The sequence below is a fragment of the Pinus tabuliformis genome, chromosome 5_2, assembly GCF_031772625.1.
Source record: "Pinus tabuliformis cultivar Carrire ecotype Pingquan chromosome 5_2, CPIR1, whole genome shotgun sequence".
In the NCBI taxonomy this organism is placed as follows: Eukaryota; Viridiplantae; Streptophyta; class Pinopsida; order Pinales; family Pinaceae; genus Pinus; species Pinus tabuliformis.
Window position 1 is genome coordinate 738,561,853 of NC_142306.1, and position 18,677 is coordinate 738,580,529.

The following is an 18,677-nucleotide window of genomic DNA, read 5'->3' on the forward strand; positions in this document are numbered from 1 at the left end:
TTTATATTCTTTTGACTCCAACAAAGTGAGATGCTTAGGTATAATCAAATATTTATGTGTTACACTAACCCAAATACCAACAAAGAGTTTGGTAATGGATATTGTAGTGGCAAACATACCTCCCAAGTATGAATGCTGCTATCAAGATCATGGGGAGCAAAGTTACAGGGTATTTTGCAGATGGACATAACCTATGTTACCATTACCATTTTTTATCAGCAAAGAAGGTTATGCAGGGAAACATTAATGAAATATATGGTTAGTAGTCAAGACAAACTAAATAATTATCCCTTGTACTCTATGCATTCAGATATGGACTCCTTTATTTTGTATAATTATGAATGGGTTAAGGAGGAAGTATCACATTTGGAAGCTGAATTGAGTAAGACAGAGGATATAAAATTAGATACTGAGAAACATGATGAAGAGGGAGAAGCCCCGTGGAATATGGATTTCGATGAGGCTGTAAGAAAGGAAGGATCAGGGGCAGGTGTTTGGATTTTAAACTCACAAACAAGTATAGCTAAGGGACATGCTTACAAACTTAATTTCCAATGTACAAATAATATAGTTGAATATGAAGCACTGGTTCTGGGACTGCAAATTTTGAAGAGGTTGGGAGCTAAAATAATTTCTGCACATGGGGATTATGAACTCATCATTAATCAAATTAAAGGTTAGTACTCAGCTAAACAATCTAGACTAAGGGCCTACAGAAATGCAGCCTTAGATTTCTGCAATGTTTTCCTGAATATCAATTGTTTGTTATCCCTAGAGGGAAAAATATCTTAGATGATGCTTTGGCTACTTCAGTGAGTACTTGCAAAATTCCATTCCATCCCAATAGAAAATATGAGGTGGAAGTGAAACACAAGCAAGTTGTTCCAGATAATGTAAGATATTGGCAGGTTTTTGGTAGTGATAAACAAGTAGAAAATTTTTTACAATTGAAAGATGAATTTGAGTATGTACATATTGATACAAATAATGATGTAGATGAAAATAAAAAGGAAATAGGGTTAAATGAAATCGATGACAATCCAGAAGGACTTGAGGTTCTGCAATTAAAAGACAATGTACTGCTAAGAGGATTGGTGCCATTGGAAGAGATTTTTTATGTTAACGATGTAGCCAAAAAGCCAAAAATAGAACCTATAGGAGATGAGGTTGAGGACTGTAATATAGGTACTGAGGAAAGTCCAAAAATTGTAAAGTTGTTCAAATCCTTGCCTCTTGAAGAAAAAAAGGAATACATTGAGCTATTAAAATCATTTTCTGATGTGTTTGCTTGGAGCTATGAAGATCTGAAATCTTATGATACCACTATCATACAACATACCATTCCCATCAGGGAAGATAAAAAACCCTTCAAACGAAAATTGAGGAGAGTAAATCCAGTCCTTTTACCTTCGATAGAAAAATAATTCAATTTTTTTTTATGCAAAAATCATTGTACCCCTAAGATTTTCAAAATGGGTCTCTAATCTAGTACCAACAAGAAAGAAAATAGGAGAAATAAGGCTCTGTGTAGATTTTAGGAATCTAAACAAAGTTTCTCTCAAGGAAAACTACCCTCTGCCCAAAATGGATCATATCTTACAAAAAGTAGTTGGTTCCAGCATAATTTCTTTGTTGGATGGTTTCTCAGGTTACAACCAAATTCTAGTTCATCCTGATGATCAACATAAAACAACTTTTACTACACCTTGGGGGACCTTTATGTATATAAAAATGCCCTTTGGCCTTATGAATGCAAGAGCTGATTTCAAGAGAGAAATGGACATTGCATTGGCTAATGAGAAAGATAGGTTCACTGTCATTTACCTGGATGATATTACTGTGTTTTCTAAAGCAAATGAAGAGCATATTTTACACTTGAGAAAGTTTTTTGAAAAATGCAGAAAATATGGTATCTCCTTGAACCCCAAGAAAACTCTTTTTGGTTTGGAGGAAGGAAAACTAATGGGTCACATTATTTCGAAAAAATTTATCAGAATAGACCCAACAGAGTCAAAGCCATACTGAAAATTGACCCTCTCGGGAACATGAAATAAATTTAGTCTTTCATTGGTAGGATAAATTTCCTTAGAAGATTTATTCCAAACCTGGATGAGATATTGAGAGCCATTACAACCATGCTAAAGAAATATGTTCAAATAAAATGGAATAGTGGAGCCAAAAAAACTTTTAGTCAAGTAAAGTTAGCTTTAACAACTGCTCCTGTTTTATTTAGCCTTGAATTTACAAAGGATTTCATGATTTTTCTTTTGCTTTTGAACATACTATTGCAGCAGTTTCGTTGCAAAAAAACAATGAAGGACATGGACAACTTATAGCTTTCTTCAACAGGGCTTTAAGGGATGCATCATTAAAGTATAATATCATGGAGAAACAAGCCTTTTCTTTAGTGAAGGCACTGAAAGATTTTAGAGTTTGCATTCTACATTCCCGTATCATTGCATTTGTCCCAAGAGTTGTAGTAAAAGATATCCTTACACAAACTAATCCAAATGGGAAAAGAGGCAAATGGATTGGAGTTATTCTAGAATATGACATTGAGTTAAGACCTACTAAGCTCATCAAAGGTTAGGGATTGGCTAAGCTAATGGTTGAATCCAATTTCCATGCACTAGATATAAATTTTATAACTGCACTTGATGAATAGGAAGAACTAGCGACTCCACAGGTATCATAAGCCTTTGCTACCTCTCCTTGGTATGCAGATATTATCTTTGTGTTACAAAATTTACAAGCTCCTCTTGATTTAACCAATACAAAAGCTAGATTTCTCATGTTAAAAGCCATGAGTTTCTGCATTTTAGATCAGAATGTGTATTGGAAAGATATTGGGGGTATTTTACTAATTTTTTGTTTGAAAGATGAAGCAGGAAAGGCTATAGAATAATTTCATCAAGGAGTGTGTGGAGGACATTTGTACTAAAAAACAAAAGCTAACAAAATCCTAAGAGTTGGTTTTTGTTGACCTACCTTGTTTGCATATGTTCATAAGAAAGTTACAACATGCCACGAGTGCCAAATCTTTGAATGTAAGAGAAAACTTTTGCCCTTACCTTTAAAGCCCATTTCAATTGAAGTTCCTTTCCAAAAATGGGGCCTATATTTCATTGGAGAAATCCATCCAAGCTCCTCAGCTCAACATAGAAGGATTTTGACAGCCACTGACTACTTTACCAAGTGGATTGAGGCTATTCCAACCAGACAAGCTACAAACATTGTAATCATATAGTTTATAGAAGGTAATATTCTTGCCATATTTGGATGTCCACATAAGATCATCACTAACAACGTTGTTGCTTTCAAATAAAAAAGAATGATTGATTTATTCCATAAGTATAACATAAGGTTAGCACACTCTACTGCTTATTATCCACAAGGGAATGGGTTATCTGAGTCTTCTAATAAGAGCTTAGTTAACATTATTAAGAAATTATTGCAGGAAAATAAAAAAATTCCTAGCACAAGAATTTGGTTAATGCGCTGTGGGCTGACAGAATTAGCACAAACAAGTCTATTGGAATGTCTCTATTCCCTCCTATTATGACCGTTAACCCCACGCTCCCTCACTCAACTCCTCTTCCACCAAGTGACACCTCCCGTCCCCACTCCACTCCAATACAATTCGGCCACATGGCATTCCCATATGCTCCTCTCCCATTATTGTCACATCCTTTCTTGCTCCACTCCAATGCACTCTCACCACATGGAACATCTGCACTCGTCATGTAATCGTTCCAGCCTAGATTAGCGGACCCACTCCATTAAACGGTTTAATCCCAACGATAAACGAGTTCATTTACAAATAAATCCTAAATACGTTCTTTTGGCCCTCCCTTTTGTTGTTCAAAGACGTCGCTAGACCATAACCTATTACAACGCTCAGTCAAACTGTTACATCTCTCAGTCAGGAAGCAAACTACCACTACAAACAGCCACCCAACCACCAGTCTTCATCCAGTTGATTCCGAGGTAATTCCAAATTTCTAGTTCTTTCCTTTCCAGCACAGATCTTAAAAGAAAATCTAAATCTACAAAAGAAAACCCCCTTCTACCCCTTGTAATTGACTTGGACCATCAACCCCTAGTAGATCAAGAATACAAAATCCTTGAAACCAGTTGTGAGTTTGAACTCTACGAACTTCACAACTGGTTAAAACAAAAATTCATAGATCTTAGTGATGAATTGGGTTTGTGGGAGTCCTTCCTACCCTAATTCATTTTTCCTCAGACCCACTATTTCCCTGAATTCATTTCATGGTGCCACTTCCAGTACATTCCCAGTCATAGGGAAATTGTAGCCCAAAATAATGTTATCCTTCTCACAATTACCTCTGATCCCATTTCCCAAATGTTGCATATTTAGAATTCTACCTCTCTAAAACCTTTTTCAATAGATTCCCTCATGGAGCTCTACAAGAACCTCACTTTCCCTCATAGAGAAAATATATTTGAAACATTTCTCCCTGAGGCTGCTCAATTGCCTAAGAAAAATCCTCCTTATCGACCCTCCATGTCCCCTGAAATGACAAAGAAAAATATCTCCATAGTTTCTTTCTTACTAGGCTATCAATCTGATTAGTGGGTTGATGAAGCCATCATAGGGTTTTTATCAGTCTTCTCGACAGGTGAAAAGCCCTCAATCATTTTCAACTAGAGTGAGTTTCTAGCAAATGCCATTCATGAGCAGTTCCTAAAGTTTTCTACCGAAGGAGTTTTTAAGTATGCTTCAGTTATAGTCTATTTGATTTTATTCCATTAGACAAATAGGTTTCAATTTCCATTACAAAAATTGGATGAGCAAGGAAATTCCCAATCTGTGATTCATTGGACTTCCTTGGTATGGAAGCATACCAATGAATTCACCTTTAGTGAGTATGTTGACCAATTTTTGTATACAATATCTTTCCTATTGAATAGTGATGTTGAACCAAGGATAGGACCTAAGATAAAAATATATCTACACCTCAATGAGCAAACCAAAATAGGCGACTGGTACCTGTACCAGAATTACACTGAGATCAGAGTGTATGGGTGCGAATTTCCTCCATATAGGTTGCCCAAGTTTGTCCCTATGATAATTTTTCCACTAGAATATATTAAATAAATGAGTATTAGCAGAAATTATACTCCATAGCTAGAGATAAGTCAAAGTTTTCCACCATCAAAGGAACCATCACAGGAAAAGTTTTCATGGAAGGTTCGAAATTCAATTTACTTATGAAACATGAGATAAAACATTTGTTTGTAGTTAAGCCTACCTTCCAGAAATATACTGAGGTGGATGAAACCTACATAAAGTTAATTAAATTCTTCACCCCAAATGAAGACAGATGGGATAAACTATGCCAACTACTTGAGTAAAACAAGTGTTCATCTTCAACAACAAAGTAGCATATTTTCAAGCCAAGTCAGCACAAAAATCCTTGAAGATAGTGCTAGAGAGCTACAACAATTTTATTTGCCTATATTTTGTACTAATTTTATAAATAGTTTTTTAGGATTTTTTGTAAAAATCTTGATATTTCAAATCAAGATATTTTGATGAGTTTTGTATAAATACTTCATAATTTGAAGTAAAAATGTTGGAACTGGTACTGAGCTAAAGTGATCATTTCATTAATACAAGAAGTCGTTCCAAGATTCATGTGTCAGGAAAATTGGTGATGTTTTTCCTCTTGTGTAGTTGTCATTTCTCTGTTTTTCCATATGTTTTTCATATCTGTTTTGTTTAAATAAAATTAATGGTCAAACTTGTTTAATTACACTCTGCTTTGGCTTCTAAGCAAGATCTGCATTTTCAACTGAAATTGAATATAGAATTCATTTTAAAATGCTCTATGTTTAATTGAATCTTAATCTTTTCCTCCCTTTCATTCCACAAAAGCTTCAAAGATCCAATAGTCTGCCTACCTTGCCCTATTAAATCTGTTCTATCATTCTTGTATATGATCACCCTAAGACTTTTTGACTCCATTGCCCAATAGCCTTTCCTTGCAGTGTCAAGCAAACATTTCAAGAAACCAAACTTTGAACCCAATAACTAGCCTAAAACCCCACAGAAGCAAATCTAAATCCAATAGAGAGATCCCTCTCTAAGTTTAGAAGGGCTAGCTTCTAAGCTTACAAGTGCTTTTGTGGTTACCTCTGGGTTTCTTTTATAGCCTTAAGAAATTATGGCGAGATAACAGTTGGATTGGTTTCGAACCGGTAACCTTTCAACCACATAGTGCCTTAACAGAATACTCTATCACTATTTATTCTACTCCCATGAGCATCTAGGTGACCATTTTAATTAATTGAATGTTCCACACTTTTTTAATATACTAACTCTATATTATGGTACTCTATAATTACTCTCATTAAAATTATTCTTCTATCAATTATTTTTATTTTTTACATAAAAAGAAGGGTACTAAGCAGCGACGCTGCATATTACACTCATTTTAAATTTCACACAATATCATCTCAACTATATAAGTAAATGAAAAACACGTTTAAACAATTTTCAAATCTACCGTATATCGACAAAGGCGACATGCACAACTATTGTGAACTTGAAAAGTGTTTTAAAAAAATTAATAATAATAATATTTTTCAAATAATGTTAACATTACTATATAATATTCTATACAAAATACTTTATTAGCGTTTATTTAAATCATTTTAATATGTTTAATATATTAAATATAAATGATTAGATTCAAAATAAAATACTTTTAAATTAAATTAATTTATTATATATTATAACATTAAATTGTAAGTTATATATCTACATAAAATATTTTATTTTGAGAATAAAGTATTTTTCTAAATATTTAATAACAACATTTAAAACTATTACACTAACATACTTTATTAATATATATATATATATATATATATATATATATTATATTATATTATGAGTTCAGTCTTAAATTTAAATAAGAGAATAATTATTAAAAATTATGAGTTCATTGTTAAATTTAAATAAGTGAATAACAATCCTTCTTGTCAATAATTTGAAATATATTTGCATAAAATTATTTATAATCAATTATTAACTATTTATTTTTTTCAAATATTTTATTTTACTTTTTCAAATATTTTATTTTATATATTATGAGTGAATTATTTTAAACATTATAATTTTTTTTACAATTTAAATTGTATTTATAAATAATTATCAGAAATGTATTTTAATTTCAAATCTATTAAATGAAATCAAATTTCTTATACTAATTTTTTTTAATTTGACATTCACAAAAAAATTCTGAGAAATTTAATATTTTCAATACTTCGGTAAATCCAATAACATAAATCTATAACTATCTATACTTTTCTTGTTTAATTTTTTGTTAATTTACTTTCCTATGATAAAGTACCTAAAGCCTAATTACCAAAAAAAATTACAGTAATAATAAAACTTAAAAAACAATATTTTAAGGGAGTGTAATCTGAAATTCTCAAATAAAACGCATAACAAAATATAGAGAAAATTCCCCGACAATGTGAACACACAACAGATGGAAAGTATACGACGTTTGCGTCGCTACTAACTGACCCCCAAATGGCCGAAAGTTCGAGGAAGATGCTTGAAAATATCGCATCACGAGGAGGTACGGTTTTTTTTTTTTAACCGCACTACGAAATTATGTACATAGACAGTACTTATGGAAAGCCAGCCACTTTATGATGGTATATATTACTAACAATTGCTCCAAAAGCGATCATTCCAAAAGGTATAAAGAGATGCCTATAAGATTGGTTAAATTGAAAAACTTGTATTTTGGTTTTTATAATCAAACATGAATGCCTATAAGATTGGTTAAATTGAAAAACTTGTATTTTGGTTTTTATAATCAAACATGAAATAGTTCGCTTTATGTATGTTTAGGAAAGAATATAATATTATTTATTCGAGTTCATCACAAATGGAAACAATTTGTTTTTAGTGAAATTGATGAATAAATATTATGATATACTTTATATATCACCCACCACTATCAATTTTTCAGCTTCGTGGTTAGGAAATTCAATCAAAATCAGAACAAAGACAAAAGAGGGGGAATACTAATATAGAAATCCCAACAACACGTAGCCTTCAATTGGAAATGCTCACCCATCAACCTTCAAATTTGTCATGAACACATTGTATGGTAGGTTGTGGAACTCTCTTGGTTTATTATTCAGAAACAACCAAAACAAAAAGCATACCAGTGCAAGGTGCTTGCTTTTGAAACCCAACGAATATGAGCTAACAGAGGACGAGAGTTAAGTTTTATGTGTGTATCCATGGCATTTAAAATGTATTAGGTTCTACTATACTGTGAATTTGGACCAAGACAAGCTTTTTACTATACCGAAAACAGAAACTTATTATAGGTTCCCAGTATGGACCGTAAAATTTGGTTGGATTTTCTGGAAATATAAACTCAGGGTACGCTTGTTGGAGTGCATGGCAAGCTCTTCCCCCCCTCCCTTCTGTATTTCGTGTAAGCCCTAGATTTGGCTATATTTGTTTTTGTCTGTAAGCAACTCCCTTTCCTTTTTCAAAACGAAACGGGTCCCCACATGTACATACACAATTTGTGATGATTTCTTCTTGATTTGATTGGTTTGAATATCTTTCATATATTTTATTTGCTTATTATTTTTTATTTTATGTCATGGCTTGTAAGAGTGTTTGCTTTGCTTTTAGCATGCCTCAATATCATTACACAAGTTCCTATGAAATCCCCAAATGTGCAGACCCACTAGTTTCTCTCGTCTATTTAAAAACTCGTGTCGCTGGGCTTACCCTCATGCCTATTATGATCCGAATAGCTTGGTCACATGCTCTGGGGCTGACTATCTCATCACATTTGGCCCTCATTGACAACGACGTTGCAAACGCTTTGCACTTTTGAACATTTAAGAGCATCTATTTGGGTATTTAAGAACATGGCTTTTGAGGAAGGATCCAATAGTGATAATTTCAACACTGTAGTGGCACCGAATGGTAACAACTACAACAAGCATATTCATAATAGTTACAGTAATGCAGTTCCATTGCATTGGCAAACAAATGTTTTACCCTTAAGATTTGAACATTGCATGGTTGGATGTGGAAGTGGTTTAGTTTTTGGGGTTTAATATTTTTTTACCTTGAAGGATTAGTTTCAGAATTAGTGTAATCATATGAGCATACAAAGAATATATGTGCAATAGGAAGTTATTGTCTTATACTCTCTTATTTTCTTAATGTGAATTATCCCATATTTATTTTGAGAAATTGCTATGGCACTCATCTGCACATATTATATATATATTTGTATTTACTCAGTTTCTTGGATGGCTCTATAATTTTGTTTTTAACTGAATTTCTATGATGGCTTCATAATTTATTCCTCGCTGAATTTTTCCTAAATATTTGAATGTTGCATGGTTAGTTATGGTTAGTTTTGCCCTTGGTTTAGAGTTTGAATGATGTATTATGTTTTGTTTTAAAGTACTTGTGACAATTTTGGAGTCTCAAAGATTTGTCAATTTTGGAATTTATGCATTCTTATAAATGAGAGTGCCTGTGCAATATTAAGTTGTTTTTATTTTTTTTGATTTATCTTTTTTTAAAGGCAAACTATATGGTACGTGTTTTGAAATTTGATAGGAAGTATCTGCATATATTAAATGTGTTTTGAAATTTGATAGGAAGTATCCACATATATTAAAAATATCATTGAATCTTAGTGTCACAAACCCAGAGTAGTGTAGCAAAACATTAATTAAAATACCCGATATTCAAAAGAGCTTCATCCCCAAAATGTGTGGGCTTCCATTTAGGGAGAAATCATTGGTGTATTTCCTCATCATAAAAATCCAACATAATATGGTCATTTGGGTCTAGATGGTGAAATTCATCCATGCCACAGTAAATTTTCACTCTTATGAATTTCTAAGGAGCTTCTTTACAATGATAGGTATCTTCCTGAATGCATATTTGACAAAAAAAATTCCTGTCTTTGGAGTACATTTGTTTCCCTTTTTTAACATGGGATGAAAACGTTGTCCCTTTAAAAGAAACAAGTTTTGTAGAAATTTAGGTAACTATCACTATTTTGAAATTGAAGCTAAAATATATTATTCAAAAGTTCATGGCCTTTGATTTATTTACATTTCCACCTCGTGAATTTCAATCTCTCAAGGAGATAAGTGTACCTTTTTCAAAATTAATTTTGTTAATATCTTGTTGTTAGCATTGGGATGAAACTATATATTGCATACCCATGTTTTCAATAAAGGAATAATCTTTCAAACAAGGTTGCAAATGAAAAGCATTTGGCATGTAGGCTAAGCACACACTGAACCAGGTGGAATAAGAAAAAATTGGAGAAATACTTAACATAAACTTGATCCTACCAATTGAGACAGGGTACAAATTATCGTTTCAAAGTAAACTAAAAGTATATCACAAATGATTTTTTGTCATTTGAATGTAATTAAATTTATTAATTTACTTGTATTTTATAAATAAAAAATATTATTATTTGTGTTATAAACATGCATTCTCAAATATTCTATTCTTTCAGTGTATCTTTGCACCTCTAGGGCCAATTGCTAGTTATCATTAACAAGAAATATGAGGAAGCAAAAAACTACTATAGAGACAATTATCTATCTCATAGACTTTTTGTGGACCTTATTACAAATTGAAAATAGTTATGCTCAGGTTTCCTAAAACTAAATTGTATTTTTCTCATGTTTAACAACCAATTACAAAATGTCACTTAACCCTTTTTTTAAACTACTTATGATTTTACATAGTTAAAAAGTATAGGAGTTATTCATAATACATATGGTATAGCTTATTATGTTTTTTTATACAGTGAGAAAACCTATCATAACTCAATTGTCAAACCAGTAGTGAAGACAACCATCACTGGCTGCTATCCACTAATGTTGGTTGTCTCGTAGATGTTATCCAAAAATGCTATCCACTATTGTTGGTTGTCTCGTCAATGTTATCTAAAGAAAATCAAGCCACCTAAAATTACCGGTTATCCAAAAATGCTATCCACTATTGTTGGTTGTCTCGTGAATGTTATCTAAAGAAAATCAAGCCACTTGAAATTACCCATTTAGTGGTCAGTAAGGGGGCAGGGTTTTACTCTTACCATATGTTTGTGGATCTTAGAACATCAATTTGTAGCGAAAATAATTTTAAAACATACTCCAAACCCAATAATATAACTTGTATATTTAAAAACTTAAAACAATTACATATATTAATAATAAATTTTTAATTATATATATATATATATATATATAATTGCAATTTCCAACTTGTCATTTCCAAAAATATTTGACAATACACTTTAGCCATGTTGTATCCAATCCCTATTACTCCCCCTTCTAGAAACTAGTGCAACATAGATATTAATGTTCAAAATATATATACTTTTATTAATTTGAAATAATTCCAATCAACTGTGCAGTGCCACTTAATCAAAAACTGCACACTGCCACTTAATCAAATAGAAAAATTGAATGCATGAACATGTAGCTATCGGTTTATTAATACACCGGGTAGTATATGCCACTCATTCAGATAATATATTTAGTTAAATTAGACAGGAGGCATATACTGCCCCACCCATTAATAAACCGATAACTACAGAGCAGATCACTTGCTTTTATTGGAAAATTGCAAGAGTTAAACACTTATGTTGTTGTTTCTACCTGGACTGCTATGTTATCTAAGGACAAGTTGTCTCAATTCCAGGCAGTAGTGTACACAGGACTAAGTCTTGCAAAGAACAGAGCACTTGCTTCTGTTGGAAAATTGCAAGAGTTAAACACTTTTGTTGTTGTTTCTACCTAGACTACTAGACTACTAAGAAATGTCTGACAGTGATATGAGGAACTGGCTGGCAAGTTTCTGGAAACAAGTTATTGGTTATGTTCCGGTAATATCTAACCTTATGAAGGACTGGTATTGTTTCAATTTCTTAAACGAAGCGGATGCTGAAGCCATTCAGAGTCGGCCATGGGTTTACAAGAGGAGCTTTCTAGCTCTGTATAGATGGTACATAGGTTTCAACCCACTGAAAAACACTCCTGCAAACAATTTAATTTGGGTTAAGTGTCCAAATCTGCCCTTAGAACTTTGGTCAAAAGAATCCTTGGAGATGATAGGAAATGCTATTAGTCGCTTTGTCTATGTGGATCCATGGTGTCTGGGAGAAAGAGATAAACGAATAGCTTGGATTCTTATACAGAGGCCTTTTAGGGGAGGCTATCCTGATCATATCGAGATCAGCTGGAAAAATCAGTTCATCAACCAAAGACTGGATTTTTGGGGTATTCCTTTCAGATGCGCTGCATGCAGGAAAACTGGTCATCTGGTCAAAAACTGTCCGAGTGGGAATATTTTTGAAAACAGAAGGTATATCAAAAAATCATTCATAAATGGAACCCAATCCTCTCCAATCTCGTCCTCATTTCAACCTCATAGTCCTTGTAGTCCAAAGCTCCATTCAGAACATCGCTCCCACATGAAAGATCTTTCTCCGAACAGGGAGCCTGTTTCTGATCGCTCACGTTCAGCTGAAAAGTCAAATCCTGGAAAGAACTCGGGGTTCGAAAGGTCTCCCTTCACAGAGCCAAAGGAGGATAGCCCTATCCCCTCCCCGCCTCCCATGCAAAAGCAAGACTTCATTCTGGACTCTATGCCTGGACCGTCGAAGGAGGCTAATTTTTCGGTGGGCTCGATTCCCATTCCCATTTCCTCCTCTTCTCCGGAATTTAATGGTCATAATATCCAAAAGGGGAAAAACAAAGAAGGCGGCCCGACCCCTTTTAATTCCCCGTCGTCCCCGGTAAACCTCTTTGACAGCGACTTGGACCATTTGCTTGACAGAGAATCTCTTGAATTAGAACCGCTTACGATTCACAAGCCTAGCCCTGCCTACATGCCCTCCATAAGCCCGGACTCGGCCAGAAATATCACGGTACGGAAAAAAGTCAGAGGAGGAAGTAGACATTTTAGAGGTAGGACTATAGTTTCTAATGAAGGCATCAGGAATTTGTCATTGGTCGAGATTCCTGTTCTTGAAATCTCTGAACAACAGCCCCTTAGAGCGAGTCTGGCTGCAGAAGCATCTAAATGATCCCGATCATCTCTTTTAATATCCGGGGTCTTGGCGTTGATCCCAAATTCATAACGCTAAAAGACTTTTTCTTTCATTCCAGGGCTGCAATCATTCTAATTCAAGAAACAATGCATAAGAAGGAGGACTCAATCTCATATTTCAGGAAAATGCTTCCTAATTGGTTCATCGTTGCTACAGAAGCTAATGGATTGTCGGGTGGTATGGCTACTCTGTGGGATCCTTCCCGGGTAAAGGCCAAGGCATATAGATGCTACGCGGGGATTATTATTTCGGCCTCCATCAGGGGATATGACTTTCCAGTAAATATTCTCAATCTTTATGCACCATACAAATCTCGCAATGCTTTCTGGAATAGAATTTTTGATTCTGAGCTGCTTGATATCAATAATCTCCTTATAGTGGGTGACATGAATGTGGTCTTGAAATCCAATGAAGTATGGGGTCAAGGGAAGTTAAACAATGGACTCGCGGACTTTATAAACGCTGAGATGCTCAACAGAAATATGATTGACATAATCCCTGCGGTAATGAAACCATCATGGTCAAACGGCAGAGTAGGCGACGCCTACATAGCAAAAATACTTGATCGTGTCTTCATTCACTTCGGTATTATTGATAAATTTGGCATGCCCCGCCTTTCTGTGGAAAATATCCAGATATCGGATCATAATCCCATCCTCCTATCGTGGCCTGTAAATCTCTTTAAAAGAGGTTATTCCTTTAAGTTTGACCGGGGCCTCTTACATGATTCCTCCTTCAACGAATATATCCAGAAAGTATGGAAAAGCATAAAGGACAGAGACAAAGATTTTATCTTCTCCTCTTTCAGAGAAAAATTGACAGAGATAAGGGGTCTGATAAAAAAATGGCAATATCAAAAACACCAGAAGGATAAAAAAGACCTTCAAATGGTCCAACAGGATATAGATCAGCTATTGGCATCTACTGACTACACTACATGCTCCCTAGAGATGAAAAGTCGCATCAGGATCTTGGAGAAAGAAAAACATCGTTTGCTGCAACAAGAGGAAGCCAGATGGAGGCTTAAAAGCAGAGCTCTGTGGATGAAGAATGGAGATAAAAATTCGAAATTCTTTCACAAATATGCTAACGCAAGGAGAGCAAGGAACTTCATATGGGAAATCAAGGACGACCAAGGCAACTCAGCTTTCTCTCAGGAGGACATTACTAGTCAGGCCGTGAATTTTTTTAAAAATCAATATAGCAGGAATAATGAGATTGCCTTCAACGACATTAGATGGGGCTTAGATCTGGTGCCACAGATGTTTGATCAAGCGAAAAATGAAGCCCTGTTCTCTCCAGTAACAGAGAAGGAACTCTTGGAGATAATGAAATCATTTAAACAGGACAAGTCCCCTGGCCCTGACGGATGGTCAATTGACTTCTTCATTCATTTCTTTGACCTATTCAAAAGGGACCTGCTCAGCATGGTGGAAGCATCCAGACTCTCGGGCAGTATTCACTCATATACATCTTCTACTTACATTGCTCTTATACCTAAGAAGGAAGAGCCAGTATCTTTTCTGGACTTTAGGCCCATATCTCTATGCAACATAACCTATAAGATTATTTCAAAGATTATTGCAGAAAGAATTAAGGGGACATTGGAAGCTTCTCTATCCCCAAACCAGCATGCATTTTTAAAGGGCCGAAATATTCTTAATGCTGTTGCCAGCACACAAGAATGTATACATTCCATGGCCTTGCATAAGTCAAATGCAGCTATCATGAAAATTGATATTATGAAAGCATACGATGTCCTGGACTGGGGATTCCTACAAAGTCTCCTGGTGAAAATAGGCTTAGAACAGGGTCTGATTCGATGGATTATGGCCTGTTATGAAAATGTTAATTATGTTGTTCTAATTAATGGGATTCCCTCTCCTTTCTTTCAGGCGGAAAGGGGCTTGCGTCAGGGATGCCCGCTATCGCCACTCCTTTTCATTTTAGCCATCAATACTCTGAGTTTGCATATAAACCATGCAGTGAAGTTAAAACAGTATGCTCCGATTAGAATCTGCAAAAACATTAGCATATCTCATAACCTCTTCGTAGATGATGTTCTACTTTTTGCCATGCTCACTAAAGTCACATGGATATGCATCAAGTCCATTCTTGACCGGTTTCAGAAAGCATCGGGACTTGCCATAAACAAATCAAAATCGATCCTGTTCCACAATGACACTGATGAGGCTCTTACAAGCTGGATTTCCCAGCTCTTTGGGATCTCCTCCAGGTCTCTATCCGAAGGATTAAAATACCTTGGATTCCGACTTAAGGCGAAGGCATATTCAAAGGAGGATTGGAGATGGATCATCGATAGATTTCACAGTAAGATATCATCATGGGAGTTCAGATCTTTATCTCAGGGAGGGAGGGTTGTTCTTGCCCAAGCAGTATTGATGCAGCTATCAGTCTACTGGGGCCACCTCTTTCTTCTTCCGGCTAGCATCTTCCAGGCCATGAATAGGATCACTGCCAATTTTATCTGGGGGGCTAAAGCGGCAAGGAGCAAAATTCATCTATCAAAATGGGATCTCATTACACTGCCAAAAAATCTAGGAGGCTGGGGTTTGAAGGATATAAGGATTTTTGGGAAAGCCCTTCTCTGCAAATCCTTATGGAGGGGCTTTTTTGAATCAAATCCATGGAGTGCTATTATCCGCCAAAAATACCAAAAAGGGAGAAGCGTAGAATTCTGGTACAGGTATGGCGCCATCGGTATCAAACAGGGGTCTGTTATATGGCTAAGTTTTAGGAGAATAGAACTTTACTTCTTAAACAATCTTAAATGGAGGATTTTTTCAGGTTGTAAGATCTATATTGGCCTCGACCCTCTTGCTGATTTCAAAGGACTTCTTCAGTTTCCAGATCCTCTTCTTTTTCATCTTCACAGGTCCGGTTTGTTTACATGGGATAGGATTATTGAACAATGGAATGGCCTCTATCCTATCATTAAGAGTGCAGATGATCTCGGTATCCCACAGGCACTGTCTTCTGTATGGGAAAATCTCAGATTATCCATCGTTCAAGCGGGTTTGAAACGTGCTGGAAATGACGATCATATGGTATGGCCATCTTCCTCCTCAACAGTAGCAGTAAAGGAAATTTACTCGGATCTCATTTCAAAGAAAATTATTCCAGCTAGAAAGATTTTCCCATCGTTATGGTGGAAGCTTGCATGCCCCCTAAAAGTGATCATTTTCTCTTGGCTTGTCTTCTACAATAAGAATTTAACTTGGGAAAATTTAAGGAAACGATCTTGGCACGGCCCCAGCAGATGTGTTCTTTGCAAGATGGAGGAGGAGTCCAACTTCCATATGTTCTTCTCCTGTAGAACATCCCTACAAATCTGGTATGAACTCGCCATGTTCTATTCTTTTCAGCACCCTAACTTCTCTTCTGTGGATGCAACTTTCAAATGGTGGGGACGTCAAGATCCAAAAAAGCGCCCAATCCTCCCTTCAACAATCTGGTGCCTGTGGAAATGGAGAAATTTAATAATATTCGAGAATTCTAATATTTCTTCCAATTATGTGCTATCTTCTGTCTTAGCTCTCCATCCTCCTATCGCTTGACTGCTGATCGTCAGGAAGATCCAGTGCTTATATTTTTCTGATTCTGAAGGTTGTAATAGCTTTGACTTGGGGTTCTTGTTTCTTTTTTCTCCTTCCCTTCATGGGATCTATGAGACTATGATGGTGATATCTTTTATCAGTTTTTTTTTCTCCTCATAATGTGATGCATCAGCTCATGCTTTTCTCAGAAGCCTTACTGTCTTCAGTACAGTCAGGTTTCTTACATGTAATCCTATCAGAATATGTTTGTATATATTGCCTCAATATTAATATATGCTTTTCTTTCTGAAAAAAATCTAATGAGAAGTTGTCTCAATTCCAGGAAATAGTGTTCACAAGACTAAGTCTTGAAAAAACGATTGACTTTGATGATTACTCATATCGAAAAACCACCAATAGCTTTCATTAAGTCAGATGTTCATGGACTATTTGGAAGTGTGTTTTGTGACTTTGGACCTAAGTTCACTGTATATGATGTGAATGGTGAAGAACCTCGCACTGGTATAGTTGCATCTATTAGCAATGATAATCCAGCTATTGTATCATGTGTTGAGGATGAGAGGCTGGAGTTCCAAGATGGGGACCTTGTTGTTTTTACTGAAGTTAAAGGTATGAATGAGCTGAATGATGGAAAGCCAAGAAGGATAAAGAATGCAAGATCTTATGGATTTGTTCTTGAGGAAGATACCACCAATTTCAGTGCCTATGAGAAAGGTGGAATTGTCACAGAGGTGAAACAATCTAAAGTGTTGCATTTTAAGCCACTAAAGGAAGCTCTTAAAGATCCTGGTGAATTTCTTCTTAGTGATACTTCGAAGTTTGATCGCCCTCCATTGTTACACTTGGCTTTTCATGCTCTAGATAAATTTGTGTGTGAGTTTGGGCATTTTCCTGCTCCTTCGTCAAAGGAAGATGCTACCAAATTAGTGTCTTTGGCAAGATCTATTAATGAAACATCAGGTGACCAAAAATTAAACACCATTGATGAACATGTATTAAGACATTTTTCAAGGGAGTTGTCTATAATGCGACTTTTTGTAAACACCATTGATGAACATGTATTAAGACATTTTTCAAGGGAGTTGTCTATAATGCGACTTTTTGGAGATTCCGGTGACGGAATCCGGCCGAAGAAATTGAGGTTAAATCTTGATTTGTTGCAGTTAAAATGGTTTTTTAACTGCATATTTGGATTCAGCACCCTGAAAAACCCCTGGGACGCTTTCATTGTGCAGAAACTAGCTATCAAACTTGCGATTCCAATAAATTCCTGCGGGATTTCGACCGGAAAAACCCGCCGAAAAGGCTTTCAAAAAATCGCGTTATAGACAAGTGGTTTTCATGCAGTGTTAAATCCCATGGTAGCACTGTTCGGTGGAATTGTTGCCCAGGAGGTCGTGAAAGCTTGTTCAGGAAAGTTTCATCCAATTTTTTAGTTCTTTTACTTTGACTCATTGGAATCTCTTCCTAAGCATCCCCTTAGGTAAGAGGATATTATGCCTCTGAATTGTTGATACGATGCTCAAATATCTGTTTTTGGAACAAATCTGCAAAACGTATTGGAGGAAAGCTGAAAATCCACTCACTGATGTCGCGGAAATTCAAGGGAATCCGACTAAGAAAATAGGGAAAATGCGTGTCATAAATTCGAATGCCCAATTGCAGGGCCAAAATTTTGCTAGGCTCCTCCAACACCGTAGAAAAAGATGCTTGCGCCTATAAATTTGTAGCGTATTGTCTGAGAGCATCCAAGGTTAGGTTCAATATTCCGGACTCGCCGACAGAAATTTCATGAGCCTCTTCTCTATCACCATTGCCAATCCAAGCCACCGCAGCTCGTTTCGCTGCAGAAGAATTTTGGTTGTCGTCAGATGACAACGTCAATGTCCTGCGGTTCGGTAGAGGAATCTGACTTGTCGCCAAAAATTCC

At 35.5% G+C, this 18,677-nt stretch overlaps 1 pseudogene; it reads left to right on the forward strand.

Annotated features, from left to right (window-relative positions):
- Positions 1 to 312: 312 nt before the first annotated feature.
- Positions 313 to 18,437, forward strand: LOC149161348 (ubiquitin-activating enzyme E1 1-like; annotated as a pseudogene).
- The last annotated feature ends 240 nt before the right edge of the window (positions 18,438 to 18,677 follow it).